General features: G+C 40.1%; 2 long non-coding RNA genes across 4 annotated transcripts; both read left to right on the top strand.

Moving 5' to 3' along the window:
* The first annotated feature begins 10811 nt into the window (after window positions 1-10811).
* LOC130153097 (uncharacterized) lies at window positions 10812-19254 on the top strand. Of its 3 annotated transcripts, none has more exons than XR_008823219.1 (4): window positions 10812-11015; window positions 15021-15085; window positions 15263-16840; window positions 19092-19254. It is a non-coding gene; the product is annotated as an uncharacterized LOC130153097 (long non-coding RNA). The 3 variants fall into 3 exon arrangements; XR_008823218.1 differs by having other exon boundaries at window positions 10815-11015; window positions 15263-15837; window positions 16678-19254; XR_008823217.1 differs by having other exon boundaries at window positions 10857-11015; window positions 15263-19254.
* Window positions 19255-19272: 18 nt separating this feature from the next.
* Window positions 19273-26284, top strand: LOC130153098 (uncharacterized). Its single transcript, XR_008823220.1, has 2 exons — window positions 19273-21560; window positions 24706-26284. It is a non-coding gene; the product is annotated as an uncharacterized LOC130153098 (long non-coding RNA).
* Window positions 26285-27977: the final 1693 nt, after the last annotated feature.

Consider the following 27977-nt stretch of genomic DNA (forward strand, 5'->3'; position numbering starts at 1 on the left):
TCGCTGTCAGGGGAGCAGAGACCTAGATATTTACTTAGTCATGGCACTACCGGTTTGATCCCAAGTGCTCCTATTGTAGCTGCTTCTAAACATGGCAAGAAAGAAAGGGGTCTGGACTCACACATCCCCTCTGACTCCAGTACGGATCATGGGCACTAAACAACACAGGTATGAAAAGCCAGTTTACAAATTTAATAGAGGAAATGCTGTACCTGAGGCTTCACCTTAATCTTCCTTTTAAACCCTTTGACTTGGCTATCAGTAACCCACAGAAGGCAGTGCACTCCCAGTTGTCAGCCCATAAACTCCAGGCCAAGCATCTCAGTTCGCTTCTGTCTCTCTCTGGCCACAGTCCCCTTCCAGCTTCCAACTGTGATGCTCCAATTCACTTTTCAATGCAAGACAGTCATCATACATTAGGCCATTACAGTGGCCTAATGCTAGCTCTCCAATGGCTTCCTGGCTTGGTCCTCACTCTGCTCCGGACCTGGTGCTCGTGATTAGGAAAATATTGACTTTCTCTCATGACACTCAGAGCACAAAACCAGGGCTGTCAGCAGGGAGCTGCACCACAAGTCATGCACACTGGCTAGAGAGGCACATGCACAGGGTCTGAGAACAGTAGGAACAACTATTTTTGTATTTTCCGTTCTAGCCCATTTTTACACAAGCCGCAACTCCATCCCCTAGCCTGCACCCACCTGGCAAGATGTTTGGTCTTTCTCAGAGGATGTGTCACAGTTAGGACACAGAAATGGACCCCTTCTAGCTAAGGGTCAAATATGCTGAGGAAATAGGCAATCCTATGCCACAGTATGTGTTTGTGCTTTCCACCTTGAATTTCATTTGACTCCTGTAACGTGCAGTGTGCTTCCTCTTGTTTTTTTATTGCCTGAGCCTTCATTATAGCAGGATATTATCAATGCAGTTATTTATAAAGTGGCCTCATAAAATATCTCTCCTGTTATCATGCTGGTCCCAGTGGATGGCAGCCATACAGTCTCCATTATACTTCCAAGCAGCTCAAAGCATATAAAGCAAGACTTGCAATTTAAGCTGTCAGGCAATACACTGAGCAGACTCTGTTTGTGTTGAGATGACAACTTCAAGGCTTTTGAAAAAAATCAAGGAATAAAAATGTCTGAACCAAGTAACTAGGGGGTTTAAGTCAGCAGACAGGTTTGGGGAGGCCACTAGCCTGACCACATAAGACTCATAACAATTCCTGACATTTGTTACTCTTCACATACTTTCTTTCTCTGTACCTAAACCAGACATCCATAAAATATCTGAAGTGAGGCACATTTTTGTTCTTAAATAAAATAATACATTGGTAGCATTTGCAATCCAGTATTTTCACTTGAAGTCCACTAACATCAATGAAGTCAAAAAGGACTTGGATCAGGCCCTGGTATGTTTTTCACTTCAACACCCATATTATCATTAAAGAATAATAAATTTTACAGAGTCTGGAAATAGCTTCAAAGTTATCAGGGCAGGTACAATCTATTTGAACAACATTTACCCTTGATTTTTGACAAAGTCTAACACACCACACTACCAAACAAGAATAAGACATAACAAAAGAAGTACAACCTAAAAGTTACTGAACTACAAAACTATAGAATAATCTAAATCAGGGTTCCTCAAACTACAGCCCGTGGGCTGGATACGACCCCCCAGGGTCCTCAATCCGCCCCCCCGTATTTACAGAACCCCCTCGCATCCCCCCCGTCGAGGGTTGGGAGGGGGAAACCAAACAGCCGTAGATGGCTGCCTGCCACTTCATCCGCGCGCCGGCCCCCTGTTTAAAAAGTTTGAGGACCCCTGATCTAAATCAATGGGAGTATGGCTGTAATACTTGAAGGTGATTGGGTTAATCACCTCGAGCTCATTATCTGCAACATTTTCCCAAACTTTTTTATTTTTGCAAGGTGCCCTCTTAGCAGAGTTTTCACAAAATTTATTTCCTGCAATGGTTTAACATTATGGTTTAAGAAATTAGTGCAGAACTCTAAATACCTGTGGATAGCCACGACGCCTCTGTTTTTATACCTGCCATTTGAATGTTGCCGTGGAGGAATCTAACTGCCTAGTTCAGTGGGAATGGCCTGGCGCATGCTGTAGTATGCTTAGGCTTTTCATACTCACTGCTGCATTGTCTCTGAAGCACTCCGCTGGGAGTCAGCTATCAAGGGAGCGCACAACATGAGTTCCAAAAGCAATGGCAGTGAAGGTGCCCTGTAAGAAAACCACTTCCCCTAGCTGTCACAAAGAGAACAATTTGCTATTAGGTGCAAATATGTCAGAGCAAGGATCACTTGCCTAAATGCAGATAACAGAGGATTTAATAACAATTGCTGCCCAAGCATCCAATGTACCTCTTTGTGGTGGAGAGAAGCAATGCTCTCAAGCTACATCACATCATGTCATGTAGCACACACTGATACAGCCTAATGAAGTAGGTTATAGGATCTGTGCCAAGTTGCTGAATAGAAGGAAAATATGTTTTTTCATGCAGGCTACTTTAACATGTTGAATACTGCTGTTGTGTTGGGTATGTTTCTGAATGTTTTTGTGGCCAAATAAAGCATTCATGCCTTGTCTATGTGTGTGCTTTGTTTCCAAAAAAGAGAAGCAGCTGGCAACTATTGCCATAGCACTGGAGATTATTACCTGCATCCATAGAGGCAGTTGTCCAAAGGCCAGTATTTATAGTTTTGTCTGGAACTCCTAGATTAGAACTGTGCCACCAGGAGAGACCTCATGAATCACCACCTCAAGTGCAGCACAAGGCAGTCAGAGCTGCAATGAGTAATCACATAACAATCTCTCCTTTCCTCATCCCTAGCCTGTGGATCTGTCAGGGACATGAGATAAGAATCCCTGTGTATTCCATTTTATTTTGTGGATGAAAATCCCAAAGGCACCATCTGCTACAGCACAGCCAGGAGATTGAAGCTCTCACTGTCTTTGTGTCCTGTGCACATATGTTGCTTTTGAACTAGGACTACAGAACAGGCAACTGTAATATCCCTGAAAAGGTAAATTATGAAAATGTGGATTTACATCCTGCTTGTACAGTAACACTTTCTTCAGTGTAGTAATCTGAAGTACAGTTAAATTCTGGAGAGCACAGACTACCTGGGCTTCTGTTTTTTGAGGATGTTGTTCCACTGCTGAACCACAGCTGCACTGTATACACATTATCTCACTGACATGGAGCAGCTTAACTGCTCTGCTGCAATGGGATTTAATAAACCATTTTCAGTAACCACCCACATAACTTCAGTATAATAAATAAAGCCAATACCTGAGGAAAAAAATTACTTCTAGCTAGTTCTAGGCAGAAGGAGGAGCACATTGGGGAGTATTCAGAGCGTGAATGCAATGTGGTCACGTTCCAAATACACCAAATACACCACATGCACCCTGACATGCTCAACATGCAGTGCAGTTCCCAGCCTTTTTGGCTTTGACCCACTTTTAACAGAGACAGATAAAACGGAGCAGCTTCCATCTCCAAACACACAGAAGAAAAAGAATAACTTCTGCATAGATGAAGTCCATTGAAGTGTTGAACTCATTGCTTCTGGCACAGTAACCCTGGGAGGGTGTAGGGGGCTGTCCCTCAACTGCTAAGACATTCTTAGCACTTTAAACAGTTCAGAGACTCAGCAAATTTCACAAGAAATCAACTCCAGAGCAGCTGGGTGGAAACCTGAGAAGACTATGGCCCAACATCTCTCCTAACTGACTAGATGCATTAATTTGTTATGAATCCCCAGAGGCCAGAGTGAGAAGGCATCAAAGTGGATAGTGCTGCTTCAGTACTGACCTAACAGCACAAGCACTGTGCCTCACCCTGATGCAAATGCCATCAAATTAACTCAAGCAAAATGCGTATCTTTTCAAAGAAGGTGCAAGGCCCATCCCACATTCTGAGGATCAGTCACTGTCTGCAGATACTTCCAGAAATTATGCCTATTTACTTAGGCAGAAGAATGATTGTGGAATCACTGGGATACAGCATTACTACTGATAAGTATCAGAAAAAATTGCACCTCAGATATGTCTTTGGTAAAAAAGTTATCCCTGGTATTTCCTAAATGCTGTCTTGCAGAGGGACACCACTGATATTTCTTCCCTTGGACTGTGTCGTAAGGTCAGGGAAATCACCAAATGCAAAGAGCTCAGGACATGACACCTTTCTTGATTTCCTGCTCAAAAAAAAGCTCTAGGGTATCTAGAGCTCCTGATCCTGCTGAGCTTTTGCTACTGTTCTCAGAGAGCCTAAAAAAACTCTTTGTAGCTTTGAATTATTATCATCAGGAATAAAGTACTGCCTAAAGCTGCAGCTTTATGATGATGAGTCCTGGTGATGTACAGAAGTGTTTTCCGCATGCTTCAAGAAATACTTTAAAACTCACCTTCTTTTCTGGGCAAGTTGTGAAGAACATTCAATATTTATTGCTTGAACTTCCATCTACATCAGCACTTTTTTCTACCATCACCAAAGAGCTACAAAGAGGCTGTCAAAACATATGAAAAGCCTTGATCTTTTAGGTGGCAGAGCCAACAATTAATACTGTTAATTCCTTTCACTGTGTCAGAGACACACTAAGGAACCTGACAACAGCTTCAGTTGCTGACTTAAAATCAAGACTCTCAAAAATCACATCATGTCTAGAAAATTGCAGTAATACTACTGCCTGGCACATACCCAACATCATATTTACTGCCAGAAGTGCATTCAAACTACATCTCTCTTAAACATCAGTTTCTGTAATACACAACAGAAAGACAAATGCAATTACTCAGCGTATTTTTGGTATCAACTTTTGCAGACAGCTCTACATGCTGGTGGAAGCAGGTACAGCCATGTTAAGCATTGGCCTGCAGGGAGGAGACAAATCATTTTCAGACAATCATTTTCTGATTCCTTTACCCATGCTAAATAGCATCATACTTCATCTGGGTTGCAAAGGGAAGAGGAAGCTTTTGTGTAGCACCCATAGAATTGCCCAACACATGCACATTACTGTTCATGTTTCATAAGATACTTTCTCCATGACTTCTAGACATCAGGCAACCTGATCAAAATTTCCTGGTGAAAACGAAAACCTGTCTGGAGTATACATGCAAGCTGGTATGGCTTCTCCAGATTGGCATATCCTGCTCACCATCCCTGCAGAGCAGAGCAAAGCCAACTCACTGCCAATTCCTCCTCCCCCTAGAGAGGAACAGGGCTGAAAGATGAGTGCAGCCAGCTACTGTGCAGCTAACAACTTGCTTCTTCCTTCTTTCAGGGATAGTTTCACTTAAAAGAGACAAGCAGGATTTTACAATTTATCATCCTCATGAGACAGTCTTTGAAATAGGAACAATATTTTTCTTAATGTGATTGTATAACATTGTCATGACTTTAATATTTTTGACAGTGAATTAAGCTTAGCTATTAAAGTGGGTGCTGTGTTGACTCTTCTTTCTTCCTTTCCCCAAAGGCAGGAGTGTGCACAGTACAGAGAGAAGAAGGTATTTGCTGCTCTTCTTGGCCTTCAGAAATCTAGTGCTCAAAAAAACCTATCCACTCATGTACTCTCATTTTTCTTCTCCTACAGATAACCACAACATACCAGCTTATTTAGTGTTGCAAGGATAGCAGGCAAGGCAAGAGCAAAGAAATTGATTCAGCACTTGCCATTTTCAGGGGAAGTCTGATACCTGACAGAATTGATCCCTTACCATCAGGAGTCACATTTAGAAATGTGCATATGAAATAGAGGCTTATTGGGGCATTAGGATTCTTAGGCAATGCCCACAGCCATCAAAATACCACCAAAAAGCACTAGCCACCAAGTTTCCATGCTGTTTAGTGCCCTATCTTTATACAATGGTGTAGTCATGAAGACCTAAGTTAATGACAATTTTTTGCTAGCTTCTTTCCCTACCTTTCTGACAAGTCATTTTGATGTCATCTACACAAATAGCAGTAATAACTGACTGTGAAGAACCTAGACACATGGTCTAGCTTTCATAATCCTACCATAGGTTCTGATTTGCTAAAGGAAGCTTATGCAGGGGTGGTTTCAGGCATACTTTTAAATATTTTAAACAATGTTATCTATGATTCATCCTACTTGCCTTGGAAAGTTGGGGTTTTTTTGCCAGAGGACATGGTTTTAAGTTTGTTCCATTATTCATCCATGACATCAGTTGACACTGCTTCAAGACAGGTAAGTAAAGCATAACAACTAACTGGCATATGAACCATTATGCTTAAGTAGGATCACTCAGGTATAGGGAAGAGCTAGAGATGTCATAAGCAGTTCATAGTATGTCTGAGTGTCCCTCACAAGAACCTGAATGACAGTCTCAATGTGTCCTGTGTTTAAGGAAAAAGAGTGTTTTATATTACTCATTTCCTGACCTGTCATTCAGTAACTATTCATGGTTCCATAGGTCCCTTTCATGACACCTCAGCATGACAAACACACCAGGAAATGTGATTTTCAAGGTCTGCAGTTCTGGTTGTGATGACAGCATGGAATAAACACTTTCTGAGAGACAAAGCTTTGGTCCAGGCACCAGAGAGCACATACCTGTTCATGAAACAAAGTTAGCAGTTTGGGTTTATAATCAGAGTTTGTATTTCTCCCAAATCAAATAACATCTACATCCAGAGCAGGGATTAAGTCAATTCAGACCTTGTTTACTGCCTTTAATTTCAAAGAGTGAAAATTATAAAGGGTGTTATCAAATTTCCTTTCTCCTCCCTGGTACCTTAGAAAAATGTGCTCCCTGTAGGAAACAAGGGAAAAGCTATCAGTTCTGTTTGACTGAGAGGTCAACATTTTTGCTATCACTGGACAATCACATGGCAGGAAAGCAAGTCCTTCAAAATCATGGGCAGGAACAGCACACAAGATGATTTTGCTAACTGGAACAGTTTCATCTGGGGTTACCTGACCTGTACCCCTCCTTGACTTACACCTACAGTTTCAGGTGTGCTTCCAGTAGTGCTTTCCTTGTCCTTGATATTTCAGAATAATTTCAAAAGATGCCCCTACAAAGGTCCTTTTATTATTATTTTTTTTTACCATACCTTCACCAGCGCCCATCTTTCATAGTCTCTAGCATGAATAACACTTCTCCATGCACTGTATCTGCAGCATTGGATTCCATTGCCTAAACATCTACAGACCCTGGGAAACATGCACCATGTCTGCAGTGTCAAATGGAGGCCAGGCAGCATGTCCCAGGAAATGTAAAATGGTATTAGGAATCTAAGTTTAGAGAACTGAATCCTACCCACAAACACGTACATTCCAACAAGGTATTTGCTGTAAAACTTCCTCTATTTATCTATGACAGTTAAGCTGCACCATCTCTTTGGCAGCAGTTAAAGCTTGAAAAGACAAGAACCCAATGGGAAAGAGTCTTTGAACAGATTTGAAATTTATAGATGAAATGGATGCCCTGACAGTTCTACCCAATTTATTTCCATTTATGCGTATGTCTTATCCATATTGTGGCTGCTATAGGAACACATAATTGAATAATGAGACTGAAATCACCACAGGAATGCTCTTCATTATAAAATGCTGAGATTTCTTTATACCTGTTTTTAAACAAGCAAAATATTTCCTAAATCCAAATGGTGGAGTTTCATTTTTTCTGTTGGGAGTTGGCTTTTTATTTCTAAAACCAAAAAAATAAATGGAAAAAAATATTTTGTTAAACAGCAGAATCACGGAAGAAAGCTGAAGGTGGGATCAAGTGGATATAGTGTGAGTCTGTGTGTGAGACAAGCCTGTCTCAGGTGTGATGCTGCTCAAAGACGAGGCATGATACATAAATTCAATAAAGTGGTTTTTTTTAAATAATAGGATAACGATATACTTTGGTTTAAGTGATAATTGAGATGAACAGTCATTGACAAGACTAATCTCAAAGTTAACCTTAGGTGAATTAGTTGATAATTTGGCCCTTGATCTGGATCAATTCATGTGAAATATTCTCAAGTTCTAATTTTATCTTCAATCCTATGAATGTAACTGCCATTAATTTCCAGTTATCTATAGAAAAAGAAATCTTGGCCCAGACACACTCTGCAGTGCAGCAAAACTTGGAAAAAACATATCTATTGCCAGCAATACAGTGAGTGGGAAAATCACCTGCCTGGGACTGTTGAATTTTTTCATGGAAGGCTTCTGTATTTCAGACTCATTGGATCGGCAGGTGTCCTCTTAATTACAGTACAGTCATAGCAAGTCTCCATAGGCAACCCATCTCAATGGAACCATCTCTGCAGGATTCCTTCTGGAGCACTGATGACCTTATCAGCATCATCTGAGCTGCAGTTTTATTTGTTTGAAGTAAAACCCAAATGTCAAGCACATAATTCTTTACATAGGCTCCAGCTCTAAAGCTTGAAGTACAGATGGCTTGATCCTTCACACTTTACACTTACGTTAGTAGGAAATCTGGATAATTAAGAGGAAAGAGTAAAAAGAGCAGTAGGTGCAATCAGGGGAATCTGTGCTTGGCCTCTAGCCCAGGGTGGTGAGGCTTGATTGCAGCCAGTGCTGCCTGGAAATCCTGAGGAAGCTTGCTGGCAGACGACCAGGAAAGATCACCCTGAGATGGTGCTAAGACACAGTCAGGGTGCATACCCAGACATAGTAGCTTGGAAACACTCACGAGCCCATCAAATGAGAAAGAGTAACAGAATTTCAGCCTCATCTTGAGTTGTTATTTACTCTAGCAAATTTCTGGTGAGTATTTAATGATGTAAAGATTAAATAACAGATAAGACACCATGATCTGACCCATGACCTAACTTATACCTGCTGGTATAATATATAACTTATACCTCCTGGACCTTGAAATATGTCAAAGTTTTAATGCTAGTGGGGCATACCACAAACAGGAATTCTTTAAAGTTGTTGGAATTGCTTGTGGCCAAAGCAGAAGACTGGCAAGCAGAAGTGCTGGCTTTCTCTTCAGGCTTTAGCAAATGAGCAAGTGGCATGCCCCCCTTTCTCCTCAGTTTCTCTCCTTTTGGAGTAACCGACAATACCAGCCTACCTTGCAGATCTTTTATGAAGAATCAACATTTCTTTTTCACAAAGCAATTTGAAATCTTGTGCTGACTGATACTAACAGGCCCTCATATATGATAATATACTTAATTTTAAATCAGAAGACATTTTATGCCTTTCCAGAAGTCTCATAGCAACATGATTCATTAGAATAACTAATAAATGGCATTCATTTTCTATTATCCCAAGTTTCTGAAGTATATTTTTTTTTAGTTACTTTAAGCAGTGAAATAGTCAATAACAGTTACTGCATCCTTATTGTCAATTTATGATGGGTTTGTCGAGGGATGCAGGGGATAGAAATTCCTTATCATTAAAGACTTTGAAACTAATAAGTCTTAACTGCTTTTCTCAGTATTCCCCCAACTGCTAGGACGGGCTTCTTCAAGTGCCTTCCCAAGAGTGTGCCTTGCCTGTTAGATGACTTCTATTAGAGTATAAATGTTTCCACATCAGGAAACTTACAGTTCCTTGGGTGGGAAAAACCTGGATAACCTGAACTGGCAACAGTAAACATTGCAAATGATGTTAAATATGAAAATTATTAGTTAGGTTCAAATTTCCCTAAACTTGGAGAATGAGTCATAAGGTATTGCTTCACTTCTCCTCCAAGGTGGGGGTGTCCAGCATCAGAAGGAATTACACCTATAGCTTTTTAAAATTAAGGGGCTTTTAAAACAAAATCCTCAAGGTACAGACAGACAAATACCACTTTGCACCTCACAACTAAAACTCTGCCCTTTCAGGCTTAGCTTTCCAATGACATATTTCAACATCTAGCAGTTTTTCACCACTGAGGTAAAGAGGAAGAGTTGACAGAACCTTCTCTGTGCAGCAGTACAAGCAGTGCCAACTACAATCCATTTACAAAAGCTCCCCTTTCTCTGGCCTTCTATTACCTCCCAAAGTGAAACTAAGAAACAGTCTGAGAAGCAGAGCTGCTGAGCCCATTTGACCTCTTTGCTCTTTTTCTAGGTTTGAGGTGCAGAGCAGCAGGGAAGAGGGCTTACAAGCAGAAGGGTGTGTGTGAGCAGCTATGCTTAAGGGCTAGCAAACTGGGGAGAGCTGCAAGAGGAACATGATAATCTCCTTACTTGAAGGCATTCTTAGATTGAAGTGTATCATTTGGTGAAATGTGTCATTTTTGACAATTCCACTGAGACCTGGGTTTTGGTTACCGTCATAGGCAATGCATTTTTACTTTTCTTTGCACAGTCCTGAGGATGCTGAATCATTAGTATGTCACAGAAAAGTTCTAGTAGCAAAAGTTTCCATCCCTGAGAAGCACAGCAGAGGCATACACAAGCTCTTGGTTTCTGTCTGTCACTTCTGTGACCTCGGGACATGGGGCTCTCAAGATAGCATATCCCATGTTGGGTAAACGTCAGTAGAGCCTGCCACTGCAGTATGGAGAGGGCAATGTCAGCAAGGTAGGGTGGATAGTAGATGATATGAACTCTTCCCTATCTCTGCAAATGTCCTGGCAGTCTGTGAAGGACGTTATTAGAACTGTGCTATCTGTCTCAACATTGCTGGCTGACCGCAAACCGACTCAGAGGCCCTGTAGAGAACTTGTCTATATCTGGCTTCAGCGGACCACGGACGTTTACCCAAACACCGCTGCATCTGCTTGACCACAAAAACCACACATCTCCTGTTTTGTACCCTCATCCCAGCAAGTACGCCCAGACCCCAGAGGATGAAAAATTCTCTGATAAGATGGTATGGGTGCTTGCACCACCACCGAGTGAGGGGTGAGGCTATGCAAAGAAGCTCTTGGAAGGAGCAGAGACTTTTGGGTGAACAACTCTCGAATATCTATAAAAGAACCATGACAACCAGCACCAAATGGAATTCCCCATCTGACGTGAAGTCGATCCGGGCTGACGGGAGCCCCAGCTCCATGCGGTGGTAGCTATTGCACCTCTCTTTACTTTATTTTTCCTCTCTTTCTCTCCATTTCCTGCCTTTATGCGAGTACCATTAAACTTCTTTTCTTTATGGCATTTGACCTCGTTTGTGTCTTAATCTCACTCTGGGAATCACAAAGAATCTCCCCAGACCCGACCATTCCGGGCCTGGACACAGTCTTACCTTTCTCACCACCTGCCCATGCTCCAAGGATTCTGGCTGTCATTCAGATGATTGTTCAAGGTAGCAATTTATCTGATGAGGAGCATTTTTGTTGATGAGAAAAGTTATACTGCAATCCTCTTATAACTGTTTTACAGAGACTTGAAGGAACCCGAGACACAAAGGGGATGTCATGCAATTAAGATAAAAAGAACAAGTCAGAAATAAATTTTAAAAAAGAGAGAAAAAAAAAAAAGCTACGGCTTTTGACTCTGTGTCCCCCTGCAATCAGAAGTCCATTGGCACAGAGGGGTTTCATAATTTCTGTTTAGCAGAAAAGGCAAATGGGTCATTATTGCTTTCTACTGTCTTAGAACAGAGAAGGCACTTTGATTTCCTTACATATACACCAGCCACCTTCCATACCTAGACAGTACCTGGAACTGAATTATACAATGTGAATTATTCCTCTAATGGCAGGACAATTAATGTGTGTAGCTAAGATAGCAAGACAGAAAAAGAGCTCTCCTTAGAACCAGTGCTTTATTATCAGCCACCTTCATGTTGAGGAGCCTTAGGGCTCACTGAGGCTTGAAAGACAGTCTGCTGATATGAGCATGTGATAATATCTCCACCAAAGAAAGCTCGCCCTGGTCAGATGCACATCAGGGTTATCCAGAAACAGCAGTTTCCTCTAGCCTCTAGCCTACACCTTCTGCATTGTTATTATGGCCAAGAGCAATACATGCACCACTTAACAAATTGGAGAGATTATTTTATTATTTATGCACAGCTACATCCTATAGACATCAGTATTGCATATAGATACAGCCTTCTTATGGAATAGCATGTTGAAGATGCACTTACTGTCTTTGATTCAAGATAAAGATACTTAATTTGCAAAAAAAAAAACCAAACCAAAACCCTTTTCTTATTTTGCCTGTCTCACTGCCTATTGCTCCATGCATTCTCCTGTCCTACTTGGCTGGATCAGTCTGAAAGTTTGATCTCAGAGAAGTATTTTTACCAACCTAGTAAAAAAAAAAAAAAAAAGTGGTGGTTCTCTGAAGTCCTCATTGGCTCCTGTGCAGTGCAGCAACACACAGTACATATTCAATGGCCTATTGTTTGTAGTGGTTTTCCCCACCTCTTATCTTCTGACATAGGTACTTCGCCAGAAAAGAGGTCCCACAGTGAATACGAATGTTTCCCTTGTTCTTGGTGTGTCTCAGAGTACAGTAATTCTCACAGAAAATAGTTTCCAGCAAAACTAGACATTCTCCATCTAAAGCAGACACAGCAATAGAAGCAGTGAAGAAATAGCAACTTTGCAATGAAAATAAACTGTCAAATCAGACAAATGTAGCAGAAGGTGCAAAGACACTAGTAATAATGGATTTTGTGCAGATTTCTAGCTAATCCCAAGACATTTGGTTTATTGCAACTGTAGCTCCACTTATTAGGAAAGAGTCATATTTCATACTCCAAGATCAACACCCTTGGTTATTTGTCACTCTGAGAATTGATGAGTTTTGAATATAAATACTAGACATTAGTCAACAGGCCGGTACTTTTGATTAAGGCTACTGAAGTCAAAGGCCTTTTGGGGAAACTGTATAAACACTGAACACACATGGACATGACTGATAATCATACACTTTCTATGCAATATCACATTTTTCTGCCACACCGTATTAAGGCTCCACATGGTGGAATCCATGGCCCAAATGCTACATAGTGGTCTGAGGTCTCTTATTCCTCAAAACATTTCCACATGTGGTTCATTTTTAACTCTAACTGTAGATGATGGCCAGAAATATTTCAATTTAAGTTTTTTATTGTTATTTTTGTAAGCCAAAATTAGGCTGTCGCTCATTCAAATCCATCTGGCAATCTGAACATTTGCATTCATTACAAGAAGGAGTGATTACGATTTCTTCCAAATAGCTGCTGTTTGAATTAACTAAGATCACAGATAAATACAGATTTCCTCTACTTCATAGGCCTTAGGGAGGTTTAAAGTACAGAGGTTGTTTTTGGAGATGCTTCCTCTGCATTTAGCAAACAAGGCACAGTCCTCTAATGGGTACATGCCTCAAATACTTACTGCTAATTCAGCATCAGCTGACGGGTTTATCTACACTAGTGTTTAAGTTCAGATCCGGAGGGCACTTGGGAAATGAACTCCTAGTAATGCTCACTTCACTGTGCTTTGAGTCACACCAGAAAGCTATCTTGGCACACACAACCTGGTTTCTTTGCAAATTAAAATGAACTGGAAGATCATTACATGAACCACTAATAGGAACTCAGTTCTCAAGACTGATCTAGAAACAGACTGGAGTGAAATCCCCTGGAAGGTGTGTAGTATGGACAACGGATCCACAGCATCAGCAGTTTTGTTCTAGATACCCATTCTCATCATGTTGCACTATTTGGTAACACAATCATTTTCTAAATTGCTAGGTTACTGTCATTTGAAAAAGTTTTCACAGAAAAAGCACTAGATATATCTGGTAGCTGATGTACTTACCTACTCTTGTTTCTCCCTCCCATGAGCTTGAAGACAAACTATAGCTACAGAAGATATAGATAGAAGTCATCATGCTATCATCAAATAAATTAAAGGGAGAAGATCTGCTCAGTTACAGGATTTCAAAATATTTTCCCTTAAAGAATAATTAGAACATTAAAGAGAACATAATATGAAGGCTATTTCAAAACACCAAAGTTCATATAATTACTTCATCAGGCATGTTGTTTGAGCAAAGAACCAGTTCTTGTTTTGAGCAAAGCCTGTTCTTAATGATTTCCAAGAAGCTATACCATATTCTGTCTGAATCACAGGATGGTAATGATTATGAATAACCTGAAGTATTCAGTGGGTGTGTGGTTTGCCATCATGTATGAAGTGAGTGGCTAAGTCAGAAGCAGAACAGAGGAATTTTGACTACAGTGGGTCTTGACTGCCTTAACCATAAATGTTACTTTATAAAGCTGCTGGCTAATGACAAAATAAAAAAAACCCGAAACCTCATGCTTTAAAACCTTTACTCAAATTATTCAGCAATTAGCAGGGGAAAGCAGATCACATTCAGGTCCAAATGACTCTTTGCCCCATTAGTTTTCTTCCTATACCCTACAGAGTCATATGAGTATTTAGCAGGATTCACCTTCATCTCTGCCAGCACTACACCTTAATGAGCCAGATGGTTGCTCTGGCTCCAGTCTTGCAGTGTGTATTGCTTGACAGAGTTCCCTGCCTCCACAGCACAGGCAGTGTGGCACCGGGCGTGAAGCAAGGCAGGTGTAGGAGGAGAGTTACTCCATTCTCCCAAAGGGGAAAAGAATTATTTCTAGTAGGTTTTATCAAAGGACTCCTTCTCTAGAAAGTGCTTTGTAACCTGAACGAGCAGCTCCCTGTTCAAAGACACTGCTGTGTCACTATCAATTACCTGTGAAGGACCACCAGGATAAGCAAAAGCACTTGAGGTGTGAGATATGACATTATCTCATTACAATGAATTAATAAAACAATAACTTGAGCCAAGCAGGGTATTATATCAGTAATTGGCCTTGATACACTCTTTAATAGGAATGTGACAGTCCAGGTTACAGGCAGGCTTCAGAAAAGGGACTGCAGCATGATGAGAAATGTTGCCCCCAAATTAGTATCACATGTACAATGAGTTTTACATTCAAATATCTGGGCACAATTCCCTTACTACCCAGAAACCAGACTTGGCCCCATTAAATTCAAGAGGCAATTTGCCACAGAGTCTAAGACAAGGATTACAGAATAGCTGATTGCTTTCTCTCTCTTTACTTTGTTGTTTCTTTCAGTTTTCCTTCTTGCCCTGCAAAGAGCTTTGATTGACCTGCGGAAATACAAGTGGTTACCTTGGAAAGTATGTACATGGGGAAGGTTTTGTCCATGCAATGCTAAGTATTACTGCAGGAGCCAGTGCTGACACCGAGCTACTGCAACCTCTGAGCACTGGGCTTGAAAAACTCAACCTCACACTCCGATGGAGAGATAATTTGTGTCACTTAAACAACCTCATCTTTCACTGCTTCCACTGCAGGGACTGAGACAAGCGTTTCCATGGTGCAGAACAGCACTGCGCATGCCTTAGTGAAATCAGAAACAAACCCCTCTTCTCTCTATTGGGAAAGTCCCACTATGCAGCTGTAGCTGCCGATCCATTAGAATATTGTTTCAGATCTTCAGAAATTGCTTTTAACATGTATCTCTTTTTTTTCCCCTGCAGAACAGTTGGTAATATACATGGGTTTAATATGGAACTTAGTCTAAGTAATTATATTGTAATTAGTATAACTAATTATGCTGACGGAGAAAGCAACAGTGATGAGAAAAAATAAATGAGAAATGGTTATATCCATGGAAAACTTTCCTATTAGCAAATATGATAGGTTCCCAAAATTTGAAGGGAACCAAAGGAAAATATGAACTTCCTGGATGGTAGGAAAGAATCCACCATCACTTCTGTTTCCACAAGCTCTTAGCAACAGCTTCTACACTGTTTCTACAGGGACTAAACAGAAAAAGAAAACCAATGCAAAGGGCCACTGAATCAATGCAACCCATTCTGGACATTTCAGGAAAAGGAAATTAAAACCCAGAAAACAGTTTGATCAAGTGAGCAAAACCAAACATTTTTTCTTCACCATAGCAAATGAATCTTCAGAAATGAAAGCTTATCATATTTTCACTCTACTTCTCATAGAAGATGTAAAAAATTGTTGCTTTGAATACCTTTAAACATTATAAAGAGGATTTCTTTACTCTTATATCCTACCAAGATTATATGTTGTATTGAACAAAGGCTTTTTATCTCTTTCAAATGCTCTATGTATTAACATAACCTAATTTAGTATGTTCCATTATGCCCAATCAAGATTTTATTAGTTATAATTGATTTAAATGGGCAGATATTTTCCTTCCAGTTTGAGCCAAAATTAGCACACAACCAACTTAAATCAGCAGTTTCCCAAATTGTTACGGTATTCTGGACCAGCAACCCCAGAAAAAGTAGACCCTAAAGACTCAAATTTTACAAAATAACCTCAGTGTTGATAATGGATAAAGAGAAGTTTTGGAATCTTAGCAGCTAATGGGTGTTTGAAACCCCAGATTTGACCTTTGTAGTTTGACCCAATCTGCAATTTTAATATAAATGATGCAGGCCTATTTACTCACCATGCTCAACCCAGGGAACATAGCCTAGCCTTGAATTGTGAACACAGTAGAACTGTGAACACATGTAGATCTACCCATGCACCTGCCCAGATGCAACACTAGAGAAAGGGCTAGTGACAGTCATCTTTAATGACACACAAGCTGGGAAGAAAATCCTGGAATGACAGGAACTGAAACAAAAGGCACACAAAGTATAGCAGAAAGAGCAGCTAGAACCTTTGACGAAATTCAGTACTAATAATTTGCCCTCTGTCATTTCATTTTCTAAACATATCTTAGGAACTAAAAAATGTAAAAAAAAGGGAAAAGCAATAAGAAAGTATCTACAGATTTTGAGAGTCCTACCACCAAGGCTTGGCAACCTCTTTTCCAAAGGACCCTACACTGCTGTGACATACTCAGAAGTAACAGGACACACACTATGAAAGGACATTCCTGTAAGGTGCTTGTCTATTGTCTTAGTATGTATAATATGGCATATCCACATTGTAACATAAGATTTTCCCATAGTCTAATACCAACAGTGAATGTTTTCTGCTCAAACATACCTACAGTTGGAGAGAGTTCAGCCACACGTTTTGTGTTGCTCCTGCATGAGCTCCTCAAAAAGCCTAAAACAGGTTTGGAGGCACCTGCACAAGTCTATAATGACTGAGCACTGGCAGGATGATACTTCACAAAATCAACTAACATTTGATCATGGAAACACATCTGTTGCTTAGACTCTGCCAAAGACTATTTTGACAGCTCTATATAAAGGCTCAAGTATTCCAGAGCATGGCATTTCTGTAGGTTTATAGAGACAGACTGGAGATAAAAAGGAAATCCTTCAGCCAGAAACCTTAGAGGACAAGGTTGCTGTGCTCCTTAAGTATCAGTCTGTTTAAAAAACAGAACTCAAGAAACAGAATGGTGTGTTAGGTTGACTGTGCCTCAGAGAGCCAGCCTGTACATGGATGTGCTTTTTCTAAACCTGCTCTGTGTACTATTAGCTTACCAAGTGGTAAATTAGTCTTGCCTATGTAACACCCGTGCCATCATCACTGCTTGTGAATCTGCCCCTCTGGGAGCATTTTTTTTTTTAGAATTGCCAGCAAAGATGCAGCTTTAAGACATTCAAGTCCATCAGTGTGCAGGGGAGAAATCACTGGGCATGAGGAAATTTTACTGTGAATCATGCTTTTTGGGTGGGAGACTCAAGTAAAGATTAAATAAAGGTTTGAGGCATTTTCCCCCACAATATTGCACCTGGCAAATTTCCAGAGAGAAATAAACTGGGATGTAGGAGACAGACTGAAAGCTTCTCAAAGACAAAATGAAAAGCTACATTTGGGTCCATTTAAAAAAATTACACCATTTTAGAAGAAATGAAGAATATAAATCCAGTCAGAATGAAGTTAGGACCTTACTAAAAACTAAATTTCTCTTGTAATTTTTGTGGCTTTGTATTTCTATCACTATATTTCATCTACAGCATAAACATTGAAAATACAGCCTTTAATACCAGGCCTAAAAAAGACTTAAAGTTATTCCTTTTCTGAACAATGCTTTTCCAGCAGTGTAGATCTACAGTATTGGCAGACTTTAAACACTGTCCTTTAGACATACCGTTCCCCAGCGTGTTCTTTATTTCAGACAGACCAATACTTCAGCTGCCTCACAAAACCTCCTCATTTAGGATTTCTAGTTGAAAGATTTCCTTTTTTATGACAATGATGTCACAGATTAGTGAGGGTAGCTACTTCCTACCGACCCCTGTTATCCAAGATTGTGTTATATGTGGTTAGTTTCATTTTTCATTCTCTGCTTTCAAAATTAACTCAGCTGTGGATGAAGATATATATCCTATTAGTGCTATCCCTTTGGGGAATGCCTACAACAGCTGCAGCTGCCATTTCATTTTTCCTTAATACCCTTGTGTCCTAGAATACAAATAAAACAAATGTTGGAATCTTGTCCACTGCACACCCCACATCGTATTATTTTAAACATACTGTACAGCTACATAAAATGCCCCTGATAAGACATTGTTAGTCACTTGCAAAGAAGCCATTAGAATAACAGTTTGTGCCTCCATAATCCATCCCACAATAAAGAAACTCCACACTGAATACCAATAAATGAACCAAGATCTCATAAGCCTTCTTAACTCTGAACAGTGAAATATTAAAATACTGCAGAAACCATGACAGCTGACAGGTGGAGTCATTAGAAAAATGTATGCAAATCCAGCAGCAAATGACGCTGCATAAAGGGGTTTGCAGCTAATAACTTGTGCTGATGTGCAGTCCCATATTCTGAAAAGAAAACGTCTAACATTTATATTGATGACAAGTAAAACAGTAATATATTTAAATTCAGATATCTTTTGTCCTGCATTGAACTTAAAGTTGGGAGATAGACTTAAAAAACTAATAATAGAGATCTCAGATCTTGCTTATACTTACATTTTGACATGTCAGCTTATGTATTAAAATTCAGCTAAGGGTAAGAACCCAACATTATCATCAGCACTGAATTTCCATCTTGTAAGTAAAGATACTGTTACTGACTAAAACAAGACTGTGTCTTGTTCCTGTGCAGTCAAGTAGCAAAGAAAAAGAACTTCAGAGTCTTTGACTGATACTGTCTCATGCATTTGCTACTTCCATCCCCATTAGTGGTTGTGGTGGTGCATTTCTCTCCCTTTCCAGGCTGTTCTACACCCCGGGAGTTGCTGACTAGGCCTCAGTGCCTGGAGTAAGGAGTTAGGCAGTTGAGCACCCCTTGACCATACCAGTAACTCCTACTCGACTGAGGCAGAGTGGCACTGCCTGTGCTGGAACCCCCGTTGACTGGCCAAAGCAGGGAATGAGAACGGAGACAACCCTGGCACGCTCCTGCTCGGCTTGTAGCGCAAGGGGTAACCTGAGTGCAAGGAGACCACAGTTCTTGGAACTCTTGCCAAAATGCCCAACTCAGGTTGTAGCCAGGATGGGAATTTGCTGATGACTAAAGCCAGTCATCTCACAGCCTTATGAACAGTGGTCCTAAAGTGAGACCCTTTTGAGCTCTCCTGGCCTGCAGCGGGCTGCGACCAGCATCTCCCTCTCAGTGGGATGCCACTCAGAGCTTGCAAACCACCAAGTCTGTGGTACTAGAGGGGCTGTCGTGGAAAGTTGACGATGGGGCCTGGGTTGACACCCCTGTTCCTCAAGGCTCAACCCTTCACCTACTGAGGAATGCAAAAGGCATTGGACATGAGCATTTCACTGAACTCAAGGGGGGCTTATAACAGGTATACTTTATTATAATATGCATTGCAAGCTTGAAGCGTTAGGTTATTTTTGTGATTTTAAAAAAGTATTATTGATTTGCTTTGGTGCTAAAGTCCTATGGATAATCTTGAATTGTGCACAGATTCTCTCTCTCTCTCCCCTTCCTTCACATACAAACCGTTGTCCAAGTCTGAGACTAAGATTGGACCTAGCTGCACCTATATTCTATAAGGGTTTAGAAAGCAAGGGGGTCTATTCTGAACCTCATGAGTCAACGGCAGAATTCCCCTTACTCTTTATATTTCTGTAGATCTAAACTTTTGTCCAGGTCTGAGACTAGGAAAAGATCCAGATGCACCTAAACTCTGTGAGAATTTAGAAAGCAAGGTGGTCCACTCTAAACCTTGTGACTCGACATGACAATCTCCTTTACCCTCTTACACCTTTGATCTTTATAAGCTATATAAGCTATTTCCAACTCTATTTGACTCAATTTCAACTTGATTTATCTCTGTGCATTTACTCCATGCAATAAGTAATAGTTGAACCTTGACATCGAATCTTGTGCAGAGGCATTTCCACATATTCGTATTAAACCTATTTCACTCAAACTCTTTGGTGGTGATTCTTTAAGCAATCCAATCTAAACCACTCCTTTCATGACAGTGGAACAATATACCAAAAAAGGAGCTGATGATAAACACTACATTAGCAGGGAATGTAAAGGCCCGCTCAGTGAAGTAGTTTAGACACATGACTGCAGGAATGAAGTTCACGATGCTACATATCCTCTGCTGCAAATGGGGATACCGACTGGGACTAACAGCTGGGATTCACAACCAAACACTCTTGAAAAGAAAGGATAAGGAGGAAGAACAGCCAAGCCCAGCTAAAAGGACAGGTCTTGAACCATGACCTGCTGAAGGGTGCACAAAACCCATCATGTACACTACCAAGTGCCATCCAAGTACCAGCACTGTGGCAAGGGTTGCATTTCTATAGCGCCTTCAGCCCAGGTGCAATAAATGTTAATGAATTTATCTTTGTAATACTGAAGTACAGGAATGTTATCATCTTCAGACTACAAATAAGGACAACGTGACAAGGAAAAGTGCTGTTCTAAAGTGTGTCCTATAATGCACATATTTAGCCTCTGACAAAACCAGCAGTGAGGGGCAGTTGTGAGAATTCCCAGTTTCAAAGCTTTAGCAAATACACCATGACTATTCCAAAGCATAGCACAGTGGCTTAAAAAGAAAAGAGAAGCAGAGGTCTATTCTATTATCATCCTATTAAAAGTGAGTTGTACTCAGATTATATGGGATTTCAGGATCAAAGTAAAGATGATCCAGAAACCTAGCCACTTTTAATTGCTTTGAAAATGTATTTTTAATTATAGTACTCTTTCTGCAAGTATATCTGCATTTCCCTTGAACCTCATTTGAAAACCATACAAGAGAGTTTTAACAGACGAGGATTAGAAAGTCAGTATTTTTATTAATATAAAGTCCATTCAAAACTGCAAAGTAAGACCCTATTAACATTTCTTTCATCCATTCAGTAGCTTGTACCATGCAAACTGGCATCATCTGCAGCATCACTAACAATCTCAAACACGGGTACCTCCCCACACTAACCAAATCTGTACAAATTACCTAACAAGGAGAGTTCATTGTGAATTAAGATACTCAAATGCTAAAAAACCCCACATATCCAGGGACTGTTTCTCCCTAGGATTCCATTAATAGTCTTCTCAAAAAAAAAGAGAACATAATAAAGTAACTGTAATAATCACTTTTCTTTAGGGTTTTATGGCTTGGGAACTTCTACTAATAATCTCAAACTAATCGGCAAACGATACCAGAAGCAGTGCTGGTTTCTGCGAGGGCTACACATGCTCATCAGGTAATAAATGCTGTGTATTTCCATGGGTGACCGCCAGCCCTTGGCAATGGCATTCGCTTACAGCTGACCAGGGACCTGAAGCTGTAACCAAGGATGGGAAGGCTGGTGAGTGAGGGGAACTGGTACAGGGTGCTGTGCTCATGGCAGGGCACTACAGAATATGGGAGAAGAGCCAAACTGGATTATTTTTGTCAGTCTTGCCACTGTGCCTCTGCTATTCTTAAAGCATGAAGCAGCTAAGTAGTCTCATGATAACTGGCATCTCTAACTTCTTATTCATGTCCTTCTTCAGCCCTCTTCCTCCACTATATCTGTTAGCAATTATTCACAGAATCAAACAATCAACTCCTTCACAGTGAGAAACAAGAGAAAATACCACACAGAAAGTATGCAACCATATTAATGATAGTTTGGAGTCTTCTGGACACTTTAGTTTTATTAGTGTCTTTTAAAGTAGAAACTGTTCACTACAAAGATAAATGAATTACACTAGTTTAGTCATTCCCCAGACTATCTGTACATTCACAGTGCATTTGCTAGATTTGGCCAGATTTCCATGGCTAGACCCACAGCACTGCTGTCAGGGCAACACCAGTGATGATACAACATTTTCTGACCATGGAGCCAGACTGTGAGAATCACATTCTAGCCTGGAGAAAACACCTCAAATCCCAGTTCTGGAAACTCATTAATTAATTAATTAGATCATGAGGGGACCGGAGCATCTCCCTTGTGAGGAAAGGCTGAGAGAGATGGGCCTGTTTAGTCTAGAGAAGAGAAAATTGAGAGGAGATCTTATCAATGTCTACAAATATCTTAAAAGCAAGTGTCAAGAGGATGGGGCCAGGCTCTTTTGAGTGGTGCCCAGTGACAGGATAAGGGGCAACAGGCACAAACTGCAACACAAGAAGTTCCATCCAAATGTGAGGAAGAACTTCTTTATTCTGAGGGTGCCAGAGCACTGGAACAGGCTGCCCAGAGAGGCTGTGGAGCCTCCTTCTCTGGAGGCGTTCAAAACCCACCTGCATGCAACTCTGTGCAACCTGCTCTAGAAGAACCTGCTTTAGCAGGGGGCTGGACTAGATGATCTCCAGAGGTCCCTTCCAACCCCAGACATTCTGTGATTTATGCAAAATGAAACAGATCGGCCAGAAGTCTACCTGCACAGACAGGAGGAAAACCAGAAAACATGAGATTAATCCTGATGAGAAGGACAGAACTGAATCTGAGTTTCCTGTGTCCTGGGGGAAAATCATCATCACACAGTTACTGGCTTAAGGGCTTCTGCCTCCAAGACTGCAACTCTAACTCACCACCTTTTTAAGTCTCACATACCTGCAAAGTGTATTTTATTGCAGATCCAGTGGACCTCATGCAGAAATACAACTGTGATTTCAATGTGAAACAGTTTAACTTTAAAATGTCTTTGTCCTCATCACTATTCGGATAGTCCTATTCGGTCCATTTGAGAAGTAAATAAGAACTTGGTCGTTCATACTGTAATAAACCTACAACTAAACCAAAAAGGTTTCTTGAAGAGGAAGCCTGCAAGAGGAATAGACAGGCAGATAAAAGGAAACTGTGATCTCCTTATAACTTATGGAAGATACCAGACACCTGCAAGTAGACTCCAGAGAAAAATTTTACCTTTTTCAGTAACTGCTTTGAGCGTTACTCTTTTTAATCTGCTAATGAAGGATCTGTACTGTTCCTTAGTTTTGCAGAATTCCTCTGGGCATCATAATTACAGATCAATTTCACAAATACAACCTTCAATTTTACATGAAATGAGGATATGGCATCATTTCTGCTCTTGGCTGTGCTGATAATATCCATAATCAGCAAAGTGATTTCCAAAGAGAACAGAAGGCAGAGAGCTTGCAATGAAAAACATGCAGAATCCACAGATAAAAACAAGAAATGGATGGGCAATGTGTGTGGTAAAATATGCTTGGGTCTCAAGCAATGATGTATCATGTACTTGAGAAATGACATATGGCACTTGCCTACAACCCTGGCTGGCTAAACGCCCAGTGCAATGTGGATTATACGTAATTGTTTCACACCAGTGAAAAACCCCTTCTGCATATTATAAACATTCATATTGACTCCCTACTTGGGAGACAGAAGATAGTGACACAGAGAAAGTTATTTTAGAGAGGAGTACAGTGGGTTGCAGTACAATTGGTTCAACATATGACATTGTCTATCTACATAGCATATCTTGAGACACGCCCAAATATTGTTTCTAATTTCACGCTCTCTGTATAAATATGTATTACCAAATAAATAAAATTCCCACCTATAAATAGTGCAGGAGTAAGCAATTGTTAAAATATTTTCTTATTGGATACACGACCCCATAGCACCTGGGAAGGTGCACAGAGCATCCTTTCTCAAATTTTCTGTTGTGGGAAAAGAAAACAATAGCCTAGTATAGCTATCATTAATTTAAACTTGAGCTGCTGCAGCAAAACAGAAAAACCCTGTTACTCCCTACTTCTTACTGATTTTTATTTCCTTTTCAAAAGTAGTCTGTTCAGAACTACTTACATGTGATCCTGTGGGTCCTTTCCAGCTTGAGATATTCTATGATTCTATGGCCGCAGCCATCTGCCAGCCTTGACCTCAGATCAGAGGACTCTTCTCCATATCTCCTAAGCTAATTATGGCCCAGACACACTTGAACTCCATTTTATGCTACATGCTTTTGTTTAGGACATGCTCATTGTATGTTCTTATGTTTTGAAGATTTTCTTTGGTGACTTCTGGAGACACTATGGTGCTTCAGCAGTGGCAGGATACAAGTACCCAGCTCTGCTTGTTTGCTGAAAAACCTTTCCATCATCTCCTCCCAACCACCACTTCCTTACCTATAATTATGCTATTCAGTTCTTACTACCAAGTGCTAGAATTATAGAAACATCTTATTTGAAATGACTGCTTTCTTGCTTGCAAAACATTTGGCTCTGCCCTTGCAGGAATAAAGCTGTTTTATGCTATAAGTAAAGAGAAGGTTGCAATGCCACATGGCTGCTCATTATCGCTACATGAAACTAGCTATAAAAAAAATAAAAGCACATGCACCATAAGTTCACTTCTAAATGGACAGGGCTCAATTTCCCTTACTCTTCCATTTCCACAGCTCAACCTGTGTGATTGTGAGACACCCAGCAAGATAGCAGGAGGGATAGGGCAGATGTCTGCCACTTGTCGACAGGAACCAATAGCAGGAAGGTCACTGGATTTTCATCCAAATTTCTTCAACTGCTTTCATGAACCGTATCCTCTGCCTTTCATTATATATTCACTTGCAGCCTTTACTGCTTGTCTGCTGCTCCTGGTATACATCTGGGTGTTGTCAGGGTCCATATATCTGTCTGAGTACTGCCAACTGTTACCCATATGATTCCAAAACACGACATTAGATTTAGATGTATCAGAAGAAGAATCTGATCCTATTTCCAGAAAAGTCTACCTAATTTCTGTTGTGGATGTCAAAAGGAACTGATCGCCTGAAGAAGCCAATAACCTTTTTGTAACATGCACTTGAAGCCACCTCTTTTTTTTAAGGAAGTCTCAGTTATTTAGTTCTACCTTATTTTGACTTAAAAAAAAACGAACAAAGCAAAGATTAGCAATTTACGTCTTTGACTCACTGGGTAGCAATGACTGAATTGAGTTCTCACTGCTTTGTTGGGAAGCCATTAAGTTCCTTGATCCCATTCTGCTAACAGAGAAATGAGGCATGAAACTGGTCAACATTATCATGTTATTTAGTTTGTTAAATTTCTCAAGATTCGTTCATTCATTACACTCTTGAGAATTTAGTCCTGTGTTAAATCTCGCATTATTTTTCTTTCAACATCTTCAGAAATATTTTGAGGTTTTCTAATTAGTTCTTGAACTTAAATGATCTCACAAATACATCAGTGCATCTGCATCTGATGAATCCATTCCCAAAATGTCCATAAGCAGCAAGCACCGAACAAGAGATGATAAATAAAACTTTCCATTGATGGACCAAATTTAGTTGATGTCTTAAAACACTTTACAAATATGGACACGTGAAATGTTTCTCTTTTTAGAGATAGGGAAACAAAAGCACAAACTGATTAAAAAAATTAGACAAACAAGCAGCAAAGTGTGGAAGAAAGCCCACTTTTCTTGATTTTCATCCCATTAGTCATTCAATGCACTAAATCAGAACAGCCAGACTGAATTCTGATCTGGCTCTTAAATGCTTATGCATATGCAGAAGCATTTAAAATTTTCAGTCCTTTTTAATAAATTTGAATAAACAAGTAGCATATCAAAAGCCACCTTCTATACTGATAGAGCTAATACTGCTTTCTATTACAGATCACATTTGAGAATTTATGTCTGTATTATGCCAAATGAACAAAAAGTAAGAGGACCATTTTAAGCAGCGCACGCTCTGCCTCAAAGCTTTTAAACCATGCTTTACCTCATTTTTCTTCATGGTCCCAAATTAATAATCTTAGTATAGAGAAACATTGCTAAATGCTTAATCATCTGCATGTACAACACATTGCAGATTCAATGCATACACACGCGCGTGCACACACACACATGCAAAACTGAGAACCATGCCAGTTTCCAGATGAAAGACTATCAGTTCAAAGAAGACTCATGCCAGTACAAAATCTTCACGTGCCTTGGATGCTTCCAGATACCTGAGTTCAATAAATACGTTAACCAAGTCTTTTACAATGCCATTTTATTTTTCCTTTCCCACTGAATGGAGAACAGAACAGATGGTTCAGGCAAGTGACTGCTGCTGATTCTAGCTTTGCTTGTCATTGAAAGACCCAGCTATCTGGACTTCATGCAAGGACTGTGAGAAACGCGGATGGCTGCTTCCGTGCGTGATGGGCTTATTGGTCCCACTTTGTATCAGGCCAATGGATGTCTGCTGTTTGATTGCTTTCTTTTTATTAATTCTGTGAACCTCTGCCATTTTGAGAAACAGAACATGATATACAAGTCAGTATTGAGAGATTTTAATCACAGACACTATAAATGTCCATGTTTCATATGGATTGATGATAAACACAAAACCCACTTATGATATCTTGCACATAGGAACTACATATTCTTAAAATCTTGGCCAAATGTTAATAAATATAGGAAATCTAAGAAGTCCTTTTTCAAGCCTGCCAGTTGTTACAAGTGTATATAAAATTTTATTTCTTTATGGCCAATTAATTTTTATTATGACACGCTTAGGCATATAGTTTAGTTTTAGGTAGTCCAGTGAGGAGTAGGAGGATGGACTCAGTGAGGAGGATGGACAGGTTCCTTCCAACTTAAGATAATCTACAATTCTACAATTCTATGCAAACAGCAGCTGAATGTAGGTCCTATTCATCCTTTCTAACACAAGTTTTTTTATGTGTATGTATGAAAAGCATTTAACTGCTGTATTTTAAAAATTCTGTTAACATAACACATCTCTGGAACATTGTAACAAATTCTAGGAAAAAGAAAAATTGCAACTGATAATAATATGTGATAAAGTGTCACCAAAAAAAATGTCAAAAAAAAAAAATCTCAGTTTTGGGACAAGAGGTCTTCCAAAATAAAATAATGAAATCTGAAGCCATAACAGAAATAGCTGGAAATTAATGGCTTTCAGTCCAAAGATGCAAATTAGAAGCAAGTTTGTTTTTTTTTTTTAACTTGAATATTGCTGATCTCCTTTATACCCAATTACCATGACATAATAGTCATGCTTATTCAAGATGTGACAGGAAGACCCCGTGGAGGGAGATCCTGGGCCATTACACTTGTATCAACAAGGTTTAGTATGACTTGGGATAGAGCTGGGAGCAACACACACTGTGTAAAGCAAGGCAGTCATCTGGGGTACCAGCTTAGCTGCATGAACCATCCAGACCATCTTGGGAAGAGTGAAAGAACCTAGGAAATCCACACAAGTTTCATCTCCACCTCTGCCTTGATCAGAAATATGATGTACAACTTTAAGTGCATGTCAGTCAAATCCAGTCTTTTCTTCACTGTCCCTTATGAAAAAAAATACTTTCCTGCTAACTCCGAGTAACTCCTGTCATTGACAAAGCTCTTGGTTGAACCTATTGTTCCTTGCAGAAAGGCAGAAAGAAAAAAGGCTGTAGCTGGTCCACGAATAGCATCAGTGATATGACCCTGTGTTTAAGCTGTTTGCTCCTCATCTTACGTTTAGTACTATTTCTAGCTAGTTTTACACACACACACACACACACACACACACACACGCTACCTTAAGTATTTTACATAGGTGGTAGGATGTTAGATTACGTATGTATATATATAAAAATACCCACCATTGTTTCTGCATAAGCATCACTGAGAATTAGCAGAGAACATTCAGCCAAATCGGGTGACATTTTTTCC

The sequence above is a fragment of the Falco biarmicus genome, chromosome 7, assembly GCF_023638135.1.
Source record: "Falco biarmicus isolate bFalBia1 chromosome 7, bFalBia1.pri, whole genome shotgun sequence".
Classification (NCBI taxonomy): Eukaryota; Metazoa; Chordata; class Aves; order Falconiformes; family Falconidae; genus Falco; species Falco biarmicus.